Here is an 18,209-nt window from a genome sequence, read left to right on the forward strand (position 1 = left end):
CTCCAACCCATTGATGTAATAAACCTTAAACAAAACTATGCAGGTAAGAAGCCAGCAGGGGTGTGTGGGCTTTCCAGTGTTTTGCACCGCCTGCAGCATGTACGACTATCTGCCTGTTGGACAGAAGTCGTGGGTGTGCTCTCGGTGCAATGAGCTCCTGGCTCTCCGGGAACGACTTCATTTCGTTGAGGCCAAGGTGGCGGACCTGAAAAATCTGAGAGAGGCAGAGAGGTGTGTGGAGGAGGCCTTCAGGGACGTTATAGCTGTGTCCCACTCCAACGATGATAGCTCTCCTGCTATCATGGAGAACGATGGTCTCGGGGAAGGAGAGCATCCAGCTGAGGAAGAGGGAAACGATCCCTTAGAAGGGACCCATTCCTTGGGGGATGAGCAGCTATCCTCTCGTGCCGAGGATATATCTCCAGGGGGTGAAGGGATCCTTGTAGTGGGTGATTCGATCATTAGGAACATAGACAGTGGGGTGTGTGATGGGCGTGTAGACCACAAGGTGTTTTGCCTGCCTGGTGCGAAGGTTGCGGATATCGCCCGTCGTTTAGATAGTTTGGTAGACAGTGCTGGGAAGGAGTCAGTGGTCGTGGTGCACGTTGGCACCAACGACATGGGGAAATGCAGCCGTGAGGTCCTGGAAGCAAAATTTAGGTTGCTAGGTAGGATGCTGAAAGCCAGGACCTCCAAGGTGGCTTTCTCTGAAATGCTACCAGTTCCACGCGCAGGACCAGCCAGACAGGCCCAGCTTCGCAGTCTCAATGCGTGGATGAGACGATGGTGTCGGGTGGAAGGGTTCGGATTTGTTAGGCACTGGGGAACATTTTGGGACAAGCTGGGCCTGTACAAAAGGGACGGGCTCCACTTGAACCAGAATGGAACCAAACTGCTGGCACTTAAAATTAAAAAGGTAGCAGAGCAGCTTTTAAACTGACTGAGGGGGAAAACCCGACAGGAGCTGAGAAAGGTCCGGTTCGGAATAAACCTCCCCCCTGGGATAAAAACCAAAGAAATGATGAAATTTTAAAAGGGGTAGGCCTAGAAGTAGGCATTGTGAGAGCAGGGGCACAGGATATAAATTCAGAAGAGCAAAATTACCACAGGCCTAACCACAAGTGCCAAAGACACTTGAAGAGAGACACTGCTTACAAGTGCCTGTACGCTAATGCTAGGAGCCTCTGAACCAAGATGGGAGAACTGGAGTGCTTGGTCTTAGAGAAGAGCATTGATATAGTGAGCATAACCGAGACCTGGTGGAATGGAGAAAACCAGTGTGATACAGTTATCCCTGGATATAAACTATATCGGAAGGACAGGGAAGGACGTATTGGTGGCGGAGTCGCTCTATACGTGAAAGAAGGCATTGAATCCAGCAAGCTCGAAACCCCAAAAGAGGCAGACTCCTCCACAGAATCGTTGTGGGTGGTGATACCATGCCCCAGGAGGGACTTAATACTGGGAACGATCTATCGTCCCCCTGATCAAAATGCTCAGGGAGACCTTGAGATGAGATATGAAATTGAGGAAGCATCCAAACGAGGAAATGTGGTAGTAATGGGTGACTTCAACTACCCGGACATAGACTGGCTGCATATGTGTTCCAGTCATGACAAAGAAGCAAAGTTTCTAGATATTCTAAATGACTATTCCCTAGATCAGTTGGTCATGGAACCGACCAGAGGGACGGCAACCCTGGACTTAATCCTCAGTGGGGACCGGGACCTGGTGCGAGATGTAAGTGTTGTTGAACCGATTGGGAGCAGTGACCACAGTGCTATTAAATTAAACATACATGTAACTGGCCAATTGCCAAGAAAATCCAACACGGTCACATTTGACTTCAAAAGAGGAAACTTCACAAAAATGAGGGGATTGGTAAAAAGAAAGCTGAAAAACAAAGTCCAGAGGGTCACATCACTCGAAAATGCTTGGAAGTTGTTTAAAAACACTATATTAGAAGCTCAACTGGAGTGCATACCGCAGATCAGAAAAGGTACCGCCAGGGCCAAGAAGATGCCAGCATGGTTAACGAACAAAGTCAAGGAAGCTCTTAGAGGCAAAAAGTCTTCCTTCAGAAAATGGAAGTCTTGTCCAAATGAAGAAAATAAAAAAGAACACAAACTCTGGCAAAAGAAATGCAAGAAGACAATAAGGGATGCTAAAAAAGAATTTGAGGAGCACATTGCTAAGAACATAAAAACCAACAACAAAAAATTCTATAAATACATTCAAAGCAGGAGACCATCTAGGGAGACAATTGGACCCTTGGATGATAAGGGAGTCAAAGGTGTCCTAAAGAACGATAAGGAGATTGCAGAGAAGCTAAATGAATTCTTTGCATCTGTCTTCACAGTGGAAGATATAGGGCAGATCCCTGAACCTGAACTAACATTTGCAGGAAGGGATTCTGAGGAACTAAGACAAATAGTGGTAACGAGAGAGGAAGTTCTAAGCTTAATGGACAATATAAAAACTGACAAATCACCGGGCCCGGATGACATCCACCTGAGAGTTCTCAAAGAACTCAAAGGTGAAATTGCTGATCTGCTAACTAAAATATGTAACTTGTCCCTCGGGTCCTCCTCCGTGCCTGAGGACTGGAAAGTGGCAAATGTAACGCCAATCTTCAAAAAGGGATCCAGAGGGGATCCCGGAAATTACAGGCCAGTTAGCTTAACTTCTGTCCCTGGAAAACTGGTAGAAAGTATGATTAAAGCTAGATTAACTAAGCACATAGAAGAACAAGCCTTGCTGAAGCAGAGCCAGCATGGCTTCTGCAAGGGAAAGTCCTGTCTCAGTAACCTATTAGAATTCTTTGAGAGTGTCAACAAGCATATAGATAGAGGTGATCCAGTGGACATAGTGTACTTAGACTTTCAAAAAGCGTTTGACAAGGTACCTCACCAAAGGCTTCTGAGGAAGCTTAGCAGTCATGGAATAAGAGGAGAGGTCCTCTTGTGGATAAGGAATTGGTTAAGAAGCAGAAAGCAGAGAGTAGGAATAAACGGACAGTTCTCCCAATGGAGGGCTGTAGAAAGTGGAGTCCCTCAAGGATCGGTACTGGGACCTGTACTTTTCAACTTGTTCATTAATGACCTAGAATTAGGAGTGAGCAGTGAAGTGGCCAAGTTTCTGACGACACTAAATTGTTCAGGGTTGTTAAAACAAAAAGGGATTGCGAAGAGCTCCAAAAAGACCTCTCCAAACTGAGTGAATGGGCGGAAAAATGGCAAATGCAATTCAATATAAACAAGTGTAAAATTATGCATATTGGAGCAAAAAATCTGAATTTCACATATACGCTCATGGGGTCTGAACTGGTGGTGACCGACCAGGAGAGAGACCTCGGGGTTGTAGTGGACAGCACGATGAAAATGTCGACCCAGTGTGCGGCAGCTGTGAAAAAGGCAAATTCCATGCTAGCAATAATTAGGAAAGGTATTGAAAATAAAACAGCCGATATGATAATGCCGTTGTATAAATCTATGGTGCGGCCGCATTTGGAATACTGTGTACAGTTCTGGTCGCCTCATCTCAAAAAGGATATTCTAGAGTTGGAAAAGGTTCAGAAGAGGGCAACCAGAATGATCAAGGGGATGGAGCGACTCCCTTATGAGGAAAGGTTGCAGCATTTGGGGCTTTTTAGTTTAGAGAAAAGGCGGGTCAGAGGAGACATGATAGAAGTGTATAAAATTATGCATGGCATTGAGAAAGTGGATAGAGAAAAGTTCTTCTCCCTCTCTCATAATACTAGAACTCGTGGACATTCAAAGAAGCTGAATGTTGGAAGATTCAGGACAGACAAAAGGAAGTACTTCTTTACTCAGCGCATAGTTAAACTATGGAATTTGCTCCCACAAGATGCAGTAATGGCCACGAGCTTGGATGGCTTTAAAAGACGATTAGACCAATTCATGGAGGACAGGGCTATCAATGGCTACTAGCCATGATGGCTGTGCTCTGCCACCCTAGTCAGAGACAGCATGCTTCTGAAAACCAGTTGCCAGAAGCCTCAGGAGGGGAGAGTGTTCTTGCACTCGGGTCCTGCTTGCGGGCTTCCCCCAGGCACCTGGTTGGCCACTGTGAGAACAGGATGCTGGACTAGATGGGCCACTGGCCTGATCCAGCAGGCTCTTCTTATGTTCTTATTGGTGACAGCAGCATATCCTCAGTCTCTGTGCTTTAGGAGAACTGGGTTAGCTGCAACGAAATTGTAGTTAGTAAAGCGTACTTACTCAAACGATTTCCTTCCTTTCTTTGCAGACGGATATGGGCAACAGTGAGATATGAGGCCAGAGGCCTTCAAAGGGATAAGAAGAAGCCCCAGCATAAGCTGCTCTGGGACATGTGTCCCTCCCCAGTTAGACTCGAGGTACTACGAACTTCGCTTACAGGCTACCTGGTTTAAGGGGAGGTTTGTCTGTGTTATGGTGTTTTCTCCTTTTGGTTTCCTGATCCCATACTCCAACTTCTGGCTGGCCTTCATGGCCTACAATCTTAAATCTGTCTTAGTTATGGCAGTAATTGCCAGGAAAAAATTGTAAAGATGTACTGTTGGACAGGGTTCTTGGCCCCTTCCCGGATGCCCCAGTTAGTGTAGGGCCCTAAGAGGCAGCAGGCAAATTACACCTGATTCACCACCAGCCTTATTTAAGGGGTCAGGCAGTAATGGGTTCATACCAGATAGTCTATGAACAGTGCGCTACACTTCATTCAACATGGTGCACGCCTGTGGCAGAGATGCCTTATGCATTTTATGTGGCAGAGCATTGTCTATGGACTGCTATATTTCTTGCACTGAGTGCTTCTGCTCCTTGGGAGGGGGCAGTCAGGAGACAAGTGGGCTCAGAAGCAGTGAAGCACTATCTGTATGATTGGCTGTTCATAGGTATGGCAGATTTTGGGTGCATGTTAGCACCTGAGGTCACAGTTTATAGTATGGCTACGTAACTGGGGATTCCCTTGACAGCGGGGAATATGGAGGATCCTGCCCCAGTGTTCACCTTTCTGTGTATCAAGATTGATTCTGGGGCCCAGGGCTGCAGGCTGCCTGGGAGCAAGCTTGAACTGTTGCAGATCAGGATCCTGGAGTTTTCATGGGCCATGAAAGTGTTTCCTTTGTGCCCTCCAGGTGTTAGGGGTCTTTTATGGTGGGTTATGATGCCATGGCAGGGCTTTCACAGCCTCACTATAAGTTGAGGGTTATGGCTGCCTTAGGCACCGACCTGGCTGTGTGGCCCTCTTTCCTGCAGCTGCAGGCCTGGATTAGGGAGGGGTTAACTAGGGATTTCACCTTTTATTAACTCTTTCAGGTGTGTCAACTTATGGGCAGAAAGGCTCATGGCCATGGGCCAGGTTTTGTAACTCCCTTATATTTAGGAACACTAGGTTTAGGGCCCTTGTCTGTTCCTTTGTTCTTGGGGAGGTCGTGGCAGTGCTGTACAAACCACACATTGGGAGACTGGGGAACAGAGTCAGAGATGGCCATAAGCCTATATGGTGCCCTAGCATGCTCACCAGCTATCAGAATACAGGAAGGGATTCCTGGGAGTTCTGGGCTGCAGGTGCTGTGCAAAGGTGGCCTATTCCTGTGAATTGCGCACTGGAATTCCCATGGATGGTAGAAGTAAAGACCCGTCGGTCAGTGTGCTATGAGGTATGTGGGCGGAGTTGTCCTTTCAGGCCAAGGCAGAGGGCTTTCAGGACCATGCAGACGACTCTGGGATATGTAATGTGCTGGCTGGGGAAACACCCACATACCCTTGATTCTCCCCACCTGGGAACATTAGTCAGGGGGGTGCCCGGTGGTCCTCACCCTTCAAAATTCAGCAGTTGCATGCAGCGGTCCTCACTAATTTGAAGCCTTTTGGGGGGGGCAGGGGATGCTGAGGCCAGGTCAGACTCTTCCCTACGAGCCTGTGGCCAAGGTTAGTTTTCAGGCAGACCGTTGGTGCAAGGGTCACACTGTCATTTTATCCTGCCCCAGGACTGGACATCTGCCCTGTGTGGGAGTTATAGTGTTCTTGAATACCTGAGGCTCCAGGCATGGTTGTCTGATATTCAGAGGAGAGATCTCCCCACAAAAAGTTCAGTTTAGCATCCATAGGCCTTGGAGTGGACCCCATGGGGGTTGTAGGGGCATGCTCCTCCAGAATTTGAGTTGCCTATATGGTAGTGGAGTTGCCTACCTGGCACAGTCTATCTTGTGTGGGCTTTGAGAGTTTTTCTGGGGGCCAGGGGATCTGGAGAAGGATATTGATTCACCCATGCAAGTGAGGATCCCCTCACAAAATACCAGTTTGAGCTCTGCCAGTGGGCCTTGCAGGGGCTAGGGCATGACACCTCAGAATTTGGAATCCATTCTTTTGGAATTGGAGCTGCTTCTACGGCAGCAGGTCTTGGGTTTTCCCAGGCAAAGGTGCAGGCTGTTGGACGTTGGTCCTCTGGCTTATAAGGGCTATATTTGCCCCTTTTAGAGGGCCTGGGAATTCAGAAGCCTAACAAGTTATAATTATTTTGACAGGTTGCTGGATGGGGATGGAGCAGATGCGCATCCTAACCCGGAGGGCCGCAAAATCGAGCATGGGCTCACAGTTGGGCCTCAGTCGATGGACTGCAATACAGTGGCTTGGCCGGAGAGGAATGCGTTGGGATGGGCTCCTACCCACTTTATTCCAGCAAGGTTCAATGTGGACGGTTCCGCATGTGGTGGTCATTCCCCTGGGTGGGAATGACCTCGGTTACTTGAGGCAAGAACCTCAAGTGGCAGGCATGTGAAGACATGCAGTTGACAAGGCAACGATGGCCTTTAGTACATCTGCTGTGGTCAGACATTCTCCCATGCAGGGTGTGGCATGGTGTATGGGACCCAAAGGGGATGGTTCGGGCACAGAAGAGGGTCAACTGGCGGATTTGGTTGGCTCTTCTTGAACACAAGAAGATGGCTGTTCCACATCCCCACATACAGCATTGGAAGGTTGAACGATACAGGGCCAATGGCGTTTACCTGTAAGATACAGGTAACGACATATTTTTGAGGGACCTGCAGAGGTGTCTGCGAGAGGTGCTTCTCAGTAGTGGGGTAAAGAGGGACTAAATAGAGATTTGTCCCCCTTTTGTGGCGGGAAGGGAAGTAGGTAAGGACAGCTAGGTGGCCCCCTTAGGCACCTTTGGAGGTGATTGGCAGTTCCAGAGGCCTGTCTGTCAGGGCTTTACAGCTCGAGGGCAGAATATGGGCTGCTTCTGGGGCCAACTTACCTCATCCACCCGGAGTTTCACAGCCCTGGGGGGGTGATGTGGGAAGGGCCCCCTGCTCACCTACAGCGTGTGGCCAGGGTAAGGGATAAGCAGATGGGCTTTCCCCAGCAGGGGCTGGTCACCCGAGAGCTGTATGACAAGCTGCTTGCTTATAGACAGTTCCCGCACCTAAGTTTTCCCACTGCAGGTCACTTTAAAATGGGTTTTTGTTTGCTATAATTTTAATAAAGTGGCCCTTGTTCAACCCAAGCTGATGTGTCTGTGTTTTATTTTGCCCCTCGACTGCAAACTGGAAATATATTCTTCATGAATAAGCTACATGCTAGTCCTTCCTAGCCGATGGCTACAGGGGATTGATTGTACATATCTATAAGTGAAAGTCTACTGCAATTTTAATAGAGTAAACTGTGATTGCTTTCGCATGTTGTGTTCCATTTTAATTCTTGTGCACAGGTGAATCACAGTTCACAGTGAAATACAAAAGCAGTTTAGAACAAGGACAGCAAATCAGAAATATTAAAGAGTCCAAAAAAGAAAAAAAGAACTCAACTCCACGGTGGACTTTTGGTTACTTTTATAAATGCACATTTGGTATTTTAACATCTTAAAACTCTACTTTCTCTGAAGGCCAAAATAAAAATCTAGATGTCAGTTTATCCAGCCAACTCTCACTTAGCTCTACAGGAAGAAGACTTGGTTTTTCAAATACAGTATACCACAAAGATGACATCAACAGAAAAATGTCTCCTCAGAATAGTATTGATCTGTGACTGACAACGTATAAGTAGTCTAAAGGGAAGTGCATGCCCATGCTGTATTGGTAGGCAATGTTTCAAAGTAGGTTAAGCACTGCATTGGTGGAAAGCTGTTACAAAAATCAAATGGGAAAAATGAAGCTACTCTCCACAGCGCAAAGGAAGGTACTGTAGGAATCTCATGGTATAAAGAATCATCATTTCTTGGCTTATTTTCCTGGTTTGTTGACCAAGATTATGCCAGTTTCCCAGCTTCAAGACAGAACTCTGGTTTAATACAAGCCAGGATCTTACACTGCAAACTTCACATGACAGGAGAAAGGGAGGGAGGTATATCTGGCCTCAATACTCATTGCTGGATTTATGAAATTTTTTATACGAAGCCTGGAATGATAATCTAAACTGGGCCAGTATGTTCTCTTTTGGCTGCCTAAGAATGGTTTTGATTATTGCATATGCTTTTTGAACTGTGTGTGTGGGGGAAATTAGTTTGGGTGCCATTTAGAATGAGGCAGTGGAAGCCAGTGAAAAGGTTACACCCCTGCCACCTCCCAAAGCCACAAATAATGCCAGTCAGGACTGTGGTGCATGCATTCATGGGTAATCTGTAGGTAATCGCAGGAAGGATTCAATCCATTTTGGCTGGATTAAGTAGCATAACCCATTTTGGCTTGTTTTAGCAGCATAACGAGATGCCAGACTAGCATTCTAACAATTAAGGAAGTCCTCTCAACCTGTGAGGGAGCCAGGGGTTAAAGAGAGTCTGCCTTCCATGCAAGGCTTTAGTTAGAGAAGTTGGATAGGGAGAATGAAAGGAAAAACAACTGCAGGAGGACTAACTATTATAAGGTAATTGCTGAAACCAATTTTTGGAGTGCAGTTCTAAAAGTTCATCTATCGATTTAAAAAGAGCCTTGCTGGATCAGACCAAAGGCCCATCTAGTCCAGCATCATGTCCTCCCAGTGGTCAATAAGTTCAAGATTCTAATTTTGGTGTACAAAGCCCTATACAGCTTGGGACTAGGATACCTGAAAGACCATCTTATCCCTTATATACCCAGTCGATCACTGTGCTCTGCAGGTGAAGGCCTCCTGCAGATACCATCTTATTAGGAGGTCCATTCTGCACAACATAGGAAACGGACCTTTAGTGTGGCAGCACCTACCCTGTGGAATTCCCTCCTCTTAAATATTAGACAGGCGCCATCTGTTATCTTTTTGGTGCTTATAGAAGATCTTCCTCTTTCAACAAGCCTTTTTAGTTGAGACCTATCCCAATCTGAGTCTGTGTTGGAATTGCTTTTTAATGTGTTCTTAAACCTTTTTTAAAATGTTTTTAATCTTAAATTATGTTTTGAAAACTTTTTTTAAGAAACGTTTTTAAAAATGTTTTTGCTTTAATGGGTTTTAAAGTTTGTTTTTATGATGTTTTAAAGATTTTAGTGCTTTTGTTTGCCGCCCTGGGCTCCTGCCAGGAGGAAGGGCAGGATATAAATAAAATAATAACTAACTAACTAACTAAACAAACTGGCTGCCGATGGGAAGTCTACAAACAAAACATGAAGTGTAACATCATTTTCTCCACTTGTGAACTCCAACAGCTGGTATAAGAGGCATGCTGCCTTTGACAGTAGAGGCAGAACTCAAGTCAGTCTTATCCTCCAGTAATTTATGTAATCCTCTTTTAAAGCCATCCAACTTGGTGGTTATCACATCTTGTTGGACTGAATTCCACAGTTTATCTAGGTGCTTGCAAAGACATACTTGCTTTTGTCTTTTCTGAATCTTCCAACATTCTGCTTGATTGGATGGCCCAGATTCTAGTATTAGGAAAGGAGATATCCATTTTCTCCACACCATGCATACTTTTATACATCTCTATCATGTCCCACCTTGTTCATCATTTTTCTAAAAAGTCCCAAGTGCTGTAAGCTTTCCTCAGGAGTTGCCCCATACTCTTGATCGTTTTATCTTCCCTTTTCTGAACCCTTTCAAGCTCTACAATGCCCTTTTTGAAGTGAAGCAACCAACTATATGCAGTATTCCAAGTGTGCTGCACAAAGATCTGTCCTACATCTTCCGCTGTGAAGACAGATGAAAAAGAATTCATTCACCTTCTCTGAAATGTCTTTAGCACACCTATGACTCCTTTGCCATCCAAAGATCCAACTATCCCCCTATCCGGTTTCCTGCCTCTAATATATTTGAAGATTTTGTTGTTCTTTCATGTTTTTTGTGATATGCTCTTTGAATTCTTTTAAAGCATCCCTTATTGTCTCCTTGCATTTCTTTTGCCAATGTTTGTGTTTCTTTATCACAGCAGGAACTGGTCTACAACTGAACAAATGCAAAGTTGAAGACTTCTCTGCTACTAAAATGTCATCTTAATCCTGGCTGGATTTAGGATAGTACCTTCCAAAGAATAATCACTACTTTACATTTGCGATGGTGTCTTTTATTTATTTATTTATTTGATATCTATCCCACCCTTACTCCCATAAGGAGCCCAGTCTCTTTGCCTCCCCTGCTGTGTTAAGTCTCCTTGCCTGCCCTGCATTCTCTGAAATTGATGAGGAACTCATGAAAGGGGCAGTCACTAATGCTGAGCTGGCAAAGGGTTTGTAAATGCCTGCTTAGTGCCTAGGATGAGAAATGAATTACTGTCTATACTTTCAAATATTATTGCATATTGTTTTATACATAAAATAGCCATTAAAATGGCTAAGGATAAAGCAATTATACAAAAAGGAACATGCTCTGCATTGGCTGCATATGAAATCCAGTCTCAGTTTGCAAAGGCTAATGGAGGTGTCTTCAGGGGGATCATCTGTGAAATTATTAGACAATTTATTTGAATAATTGCGTATTATGCTAAAGAGCAGGAGTTCTGATATTTGAATACTCTGACCAATATGGTTGTTAATGTAATTATTCTTATTCTGTTGTTGATGCTATTGAAATGACCTATGGCTAAAGCAATGAAAGAAATGGCTTGATTTCATATGCAGTTGTTTGTATCAAGCTGGTTTGTGCAAGCAGACTCAGATAACTGCCTACCCATAAAACATTGTCTAGAACAGCTTTAACAGGTTTCAGGATATAAACAAGCAAAACAATCTGAAAGACTTGGAAAAGGTGGGTTTAGACCCACTAACACAAAATTGATTTCTAGGGGGGGGAAATAGGGAGCTGTCTTTACTTATCTACTTAGCAATTCGTCTTTGTTCAGGGGAAAGAAAGGAAGAGACAGACTAAAGAATTCAAAATAAACTGAACTTTAGTTTTTCCACCATTTATCTAAGAGAAAACTGAATGGTAGAATTAAGGATGGTGTGTGCAACCACTTCTGGGTTGGATCCTTGCCCCTCTTGGCTAATAAAAGCTAGCAGGGCTGGAACTGCTGGCTGGGCCAGGAAAGTGATTAATGCCTCATTGCGAGAGGGAGTGGTCCCTAGCTGCCTGAAAGAGGCGGTAGTAAGACCACTTCTGAAGAAATCGTCCCTGGACCCAGAAAACCTTAACAATTACAGGCCGGTAGCAAATGTCCCATTTTTGGGCAAGGTCCTAGAACGAGTGGTTGCCGGCCAGCTCCAGACACTCTTGAATAAAACTGATTATCTGGATCCATTTCAGTCGGGTTTCAGGCCCGGTTTTGGCACGGAGACAGCCTTGGTCACCCTGTATGATGACCTTTGTCGGGAAAAAGACAGGGGGAGTGTGACTCTGTTGATTCTCCTTGATCTCTCAGCGGCTTTTGATACCATCGACCATGGTATCCTTCTGGGGAGACTCGCTGATTTGGGAGTTGGCGGTACTGCTTGGCAGTGGTTCCGCTCCTACTTGGTGGGCTGTCTCCAGAAGGTAGCATTTGGGGAACATTGCTTGGCACCCTGGGTCCTCCAGTATGGAGCTCCGCAGGGGTCAGTTCTGTCCCCCATGCTTTTTAACATCTGTATGAAGCCCCTGGGTGCGGTCATCAGGAGTTTTGGAGTGCGTTGCCATAAGTATGCTGGTGACACGCAGCTCTACTTCTCCTTTTCATCTTTGTCAGGTGAGGCTGTCAATGTGCTGGAACAGCCAGCTGGGCCAGGGAAGTGATGAATGCCTCTCTGAGAGAGGGGGTGGTCCCTGGCTGCCTGAAAGAGGCAATAGTGAGACCACTCCTGAAGAGGCCCTCCCTGGACTCAGAAAATCTTAACTATAGGCCGGTAGCAAATGTTCCATTCCTGGGCAAGGTCCTGGAAAGTGTGGTTGCAGGCCAGCTCCAGACACTCTTGGATGAGACCAATTATCTGGATCCATTTCAGTCGGGTTTCAGGCCTGGTTTTGGCACAGAAACAGCCTTGGTCGCCCTGTATGATGACCTTTGTTGGGAGAGAGACAGGGGAAGTGTGACTCTGTTGATTCTCCTTGATCTCTCAGCAGCTTTCGATACCATCGACCATGGTATCCTTCTGGGGAGACTAGCTGAGTTGGGAGTGGGAGGTACTGCATTGCAGTGGTTCCACTCCTACTTGGCAGGTCGCCTCCAGAAGGTGTTACATGGGGAACATTGCTCGGCACCCTGGACTCTCCAGTATGGGGTTCCGCAGGGGTCACTTCTGGCCCCCATGCTGTTCAACATCTACATGAAACCGTTGGGTGCGGTCATGCGGAGATTTGGAGTGCGCTGCCATCAGTATGCTGATGACACACATCTCTATTTCTCCTTTTCATCTTCTTCAGGTGAGGCTGTCAATGTGCTGAACCGGTGCCTGGCTACGACAATGGACTGGATGAGGGCTAATAAACTGAGGCTCAATCCAGACAAGACTGAGATGCTGCTAGTGCGTGGTTCTTCTGACCGGATGGTGGACGTCCAACCTGTCCTGGATGGGGTTGCACTCCCCCTGAAGGAGCAGGTTCATAGTTTGGGGGTTCTCCTAGAACAGTCTCTGTCACTTGAGGTTCAGGTAGCCTCGGTGGCACGGAGTGCCTTCTACCAACTTCGGTTGGTGGCCCAACTACATCCCTATCTGGACAGAGATAACCTGGCTTCAGTTGTCCATGCTCTGGTAACCTCCAAATTAGATTACTGCAATGCACTCTATGTGGGGCTGCCTTTGAAGATGGTTCGGAAACTACAGCTTGTGCAAAATGCAGCGGCCAGATTGGTAACAGGGACCAGACAGTCCAAACATATAAAACCAATTCTGGCCCGCTTGCATTAGCTGCCTGTATGTTTCCGAGCTCAATTCAAGGTGCTGGTTTTGACCTATAAATCCTTACACGGCTTGGGACCACAATACCTGATGGAACGCCTCTCCCGATACGAACCCACCCGTACACTACGTTCAAGATCAAAGGCCCTCCTCCGGGTGCCTACTCCAAGGGAAGCTCAGAGGGTGGCAACAAGGGAGAGGGACTTCTCAGTGGTGGCCCCCAAATTATGGAATCTTATTGACGAGGTACGCCTGGCGCCAACACTGTTATCTTTTCGGCACCAGGTCAAGACTTTCCTCTTCTCTCAGGCATTTTAGCGTGTGTTTGAAATTGTTTTTATATTGTTTTAAATTTTAAAATTGTGTTTTAAATTGTTTTTGAAATATGTGTTTTAAATTGTGTATTTGTTTTAATGTTTTTGATTGATTCGGCTATGGGGCAGTATACAAGTGCAATAAATAAATAAATATCTGAAAACAATTCAGAAAAATTGCTTAGTGTGTACCTATCTTCTAATGAAATCTACATCTCTGAATATGTATTAAGGTTATATTAAACAATAATGTATTTCGACTAAATAACAATTAATAGAACCTTCCACACTAGTGATTTAAACTGATTTACATCATTAAAATTGAGTCTTTCAGATAAGTGATTTAAAACATGATTTAAATCAAATCAACCCTGGTCCCAATGGAACTTACTTCTGAGTAGACATGTATATAATTGCATTGTAAACTAAGGAAGGACATTTATAATAGTTCAGAGAATGCTGATAAGGTTAATGCTATTCCACCCACTAAAACACATGCCTTTTGCTCTCATGTGGTCATGTTCACCAGCCCATCCCCTTGTCCTTATAATGTGTCCGTTCAGCATCATTTTCTCCATCTGCAGAATTTTGCTCGTTTGTATATTGCTGTTTTTACATTGTTGTATTTACATGAAGTATTGTATTTTTTGTTTCTTACTATGGAATTGTGTAAATTTAAATAAAATAAACAAACTGGGGGTTACTACTTATAGAATCTGAAAGTCTAGCCACATATGATATAACAGGCTCACACCCTCTTGTGTTAAAAAATTAAAGTTTTTTTAATTTTTAAAAATTAAAATTCTGTAATGTCTTCCTCAGCTCTTCAGTTGCTTCTTTGTTCACATAGGCGACAGGGCTATTTCTGCCAACTATGTTTTTTAACAATAGCCCCCCTCCCCACATTCCTAAGGGTCCTCCAACAGGAGGAGACTCAGGGAGGGCACAGGGGACTGCTGAAAAATGGGAGATACAGGAAAGCTCCATTCCACAGATGTGCACTCTGAACCACTCATGGAAAGAAAGTTTGGATCCAAGCCATTATGAACTGGAAGATCCCAAGTTTTCATTCAGTGAGCACAACTCTCCCTGCATTCACAAAAAATTGTTCTGCTCAGTGTGTAAAAACTTCGGATCTGACTCAGTTTTTAAATTCTTAGGGTACAAGAGATTTTTTTTAAATGGATATTTGAAACACTGTAGAGAACACCATCACCCTGGTCGCAGAACCTGTTCCAGACATAGAATGTTGTATGTTTACATGGAACTACTCTTCATGCTGAGACATCTTATTTCACTGCAGTCTCTCTTCAGGGGCTTCCCCAGTGTCAGGGAAACCCTTTGCTAAGATGCAAGACCGTAAAATCAAAATTAACAGCAGTTTCCAAGTGCACATTTATTAAATTAACATATTAATGACAATGACTATTGGAAAAACATAAACCTTGTGATAAATACGCATATAAATAATCCATTTGTTTTTATAGCCTTGGTTTTTCAATGATAAGGTAGTAAAAATGAAAGGGCACAAAGATTTATACTTGGAAAAACACTTAGGGTTCCCCCCCCTTATTTACAGTTTTGCAATAAATTGTTCAGCATTGCAATTACACATTAAATAAAATGACAAATCACAATTGCCTTAACAAAGATTGCCTTAACCTCCTATATACTATATACTAGTGAGGGGACTTCATGGTGACACAGCAGGGCTTTTAGTGTAGCAGCCCCAGTGTTATGGAACTCCCTTCTGGTGGATATAAAACAGGTACTCACCCTTTTGGGATTTCAACACCTATTGAAGACATTTTCATTCCACCAGGCCTTCCTAGAAGGATAATCCTGGCCTGGTCACTTTACAGTTGATACTGTTGATATTGCAACATTATAATGTTATTTTCACAGGTTTTATTCTATTAATACATAGTATTGATTTTAATTGTTTGGTACATTGCTTTGAGGTTCTTTTGAATATAAAAAGATTAAGCAATTTTCTTAAAAAAACAAACATTCCATGATTTGCTGTACCTACTTCATTACGGAAATCAGAACTACCTAAAGGACATGGCTTTACTGCCTTCTGGAATTCAAGGTATTTCATGTTATTAAAAATCAGGTGTGCCCAAGGTTATGCCTGCACATCATTTTTGCATCATCTGCTCCTGAAAATGGCAACAAGGAACAGCTCATCCTATAACTTGTATCATAGCATCATCAGTGCCATACTTCAGCAGCTTCCTTACATGACAGTTTATACAGTACTTCCTTCACCTTCCCACAATTCACATAGAATCATAGAATAGTAGAGTTGGAAGGGGCCTATAAGGCCATCAAGTCCAACCCCCTGCTTATGTTTGGGCAGGCATCTGTGCTATCACCTACCTATGACATTACCCTGCCAGTCTTTGCTAACTGTTGGAATCTTGGGGTGGTGATGGTGGTATCGATTTGTACACAATTCACCCCATCATTATCAAAGCTTCCCCATCATTTTTTTGAAATAGACTTCATCTGCACATGCTGATCCATTCACCAAAGACTAATTCCTTTCTGGTGAGGAATACATGTTTGTTTCCTGACCACACACACATCCTCAGCTACTTTACAAGAGCATAAAAACCTGTGAAAGTGTCCCTCACCCCACCCATCGCTTGGATTAAGATTACAATTGGTACAGATGCAACTATACATATATAAAAATGGGCCATATGTCAGTTTTCCATGGAGGAAGCAGGCACATATGAGAAAGGTTTGAAGACTAATGCCAGCCCCAAACAAGGGATAAACCAAAGAAGAAATACATAAAGCAGCCACAAGCAATGGAGGAGAGTGTAGTGCAAAGCTGGTGATGGGTGTGGCCTTGGATATAGCTTCAGAAAAGTCTGGAGGGCCAGACAGCAGGTTCCCTACTCCGGGGAGTGATCTACTTTAGCATGTTTGTTTTACTTTTATTTAGTAAATAAAGCTAAAAACTATGCAAATTGCCAGGCTTGCCTAATATTTATTTGCAATTGGTATTCATTCATTGCTACTAATGAGCTTATGAAAATTTTCTGTAGAAAAATAAAGCACTGGAAAATTGCCCACATCACTCCCAACAGCACAGAGAGCATCCTTCACCATTTGCACTTGCAATGTATCACTAAAGTTTATGCATTTGCATTCTGCACCAGTGTCATCCCACTGTATGCTAAGCATAGAGGCTTGGAGCCTAGTATCTTTATTATTTGTTTTATTTAACCAAAATTTATAGGCTGCTTAAACAAAAATAATTAAGTGGTTTGTATAAAATATTGATAAGAAAATACCACTGAAAATACCACTAAAATCAACAAACTTTAAAAACAAGTACACACAATAAAATTATTAAAATATAGATTAAAAACAGCTTTTAAAAACAAGTACACACAATAAAATTACATGCCTGGGTAGGCTTGCCTAAACAAAAAAGCTTTCGGCAGGTGCTTGCTGCCACACTAAATATAGGTTCCTTGCAAGTGCGGCACATATATTATATGACAATTCTAGAAGTGCCAGCTCCACAGCTCTAAGCTGTTGAGTGGGCATATATGGGTTAAGGAAATTCTTCAGGTAAACTGGTTCTAAGCCATTGAGGGCAAGTGGCAATACTCCTCCCGAGTTAGTCTAGGGTACTGAGATCCATATCAAAGTTCTGGGTTGTTGGCACATACATGCACACAAAGTCCTTATTTTGTCCCCATTTCAAGGTCACATACACAGCTTCTCAAAACAAAGCCTAGGGTTGGCGAAATCTGTTTTCTTTAGAAAGCTGTTCTGTCCTACAGACCCTAGTGTGCAGCAAAGTTTATTATGAACTACACTTGGAAAAAATTGATACTTAGGGGCATCCTAAGAGCTTACCTTTTGTTACTGCGAGATTAAGATTTGCTTCTCTTTTCTCATTAGGAAACATAGTTCACTCTTTGGACAAAATTTTGCGAGGAGCATTTATCACATTTGTGTCTCATATTTGAATTTATTATCTCAAATTTATTTGGAATATTTTTATACTGCCTTCCATAAAATATCCCAAGGTGGTTAACAATAAGACATTTAAAATACAGTAAAACAATAAATACAGCAGCAAGAAAATCAGTTACCTCAGCACACAGGTATTAATGGTCTCTAGAGACTGGGCAAAGGTAAGGCAAGCACCCAAAGCCGAGTAGGCACTTGCCTTACTTCGGAGGGAAGGTTGTTCCATAGTCTGGATGTCACAACAGATAGTTCCAAGGAACTTAAGGAAATACAAGGACCTGTCCCATTTTACCCCTCCAAAACCCCTCCAAGATTGTCTTGGCTGAAAGACAGTGACTTTTCCAAAGCCACACAACTTGTTTTGTGACAGAGCAAGACTTTGAACTCATGACTCTACTACACACCACACTGCTTCACATTACAATGTGCACTGAAACGGCCAACCCATGAGGTGAAATCCTGACTTTATTTGAAATCAATGTGACTTTTGTAACCAGCTTCAAATAGTGTCAGAAGATGTCATTGATTTACTTCTATCTACCAATTCATCCACAATTCCAAACCAACTAGGCAGCCTGTTTTGTCACATGAAGGCTGCAATGTTACCTGAATTCAGTGGGGCTAATTTCCAAGTACACCTGCAGAGAAGTGCATTTTAATTGATGTTTTTGGTAAAC

At 43.8% G+C, this 18,209-nt stretch overlaps 1 protein-coding gene and 1 long non-coding RNA gene across 2 annotated transcripts in view; one reads left to right on the forward strand and one right to left on the reverse strand.

Annotated features, from left to right (window-relative positions):
• The window catches only part of LOC133380724 (uncharacterized), a 50,338-nt gene extending 43,347 nt beyond the window's left edge, over nucleotides 1–6,991 (forward strand). The window contains exons 3-4 of the long non-coding RNA XR_009761518.1: nucleotides 4,270–4,378; nucleotides 6,530–6,991. This is a non-coding gene — a long non-coding RNA (uncharacterized LOC133380724). The remainder of the gene's footprint in view (nucleotides 1–4,269; nucleotides 4,379–6,529) is intronic.
• LRRN1 (leucine rich repeat neuronal 1) overlaps nucleotides 1–18,209 on the reverse strand; it is a 40,977-nt gene that overhangs the window by 8,895 nt on the left and 13,873 nt on the right. The window lies entirely within an intron of this gene.

Source organism: Rhineura floridana, chromosome 3, assembly GCF_030035675.1.
Source record: "Rhineura floridana isolate rRhiFlo1 chromosome 3, rRhiFlo1.hap2, whole genome shotgun sequence".
Classification (NCBI taxonomy): domain Eukaryota; kingdom Metazoa; phylum Chordata; class Lepidosauria; order Squamata; family Rhineuridae; genus Rhineura; species Rhineura floridana.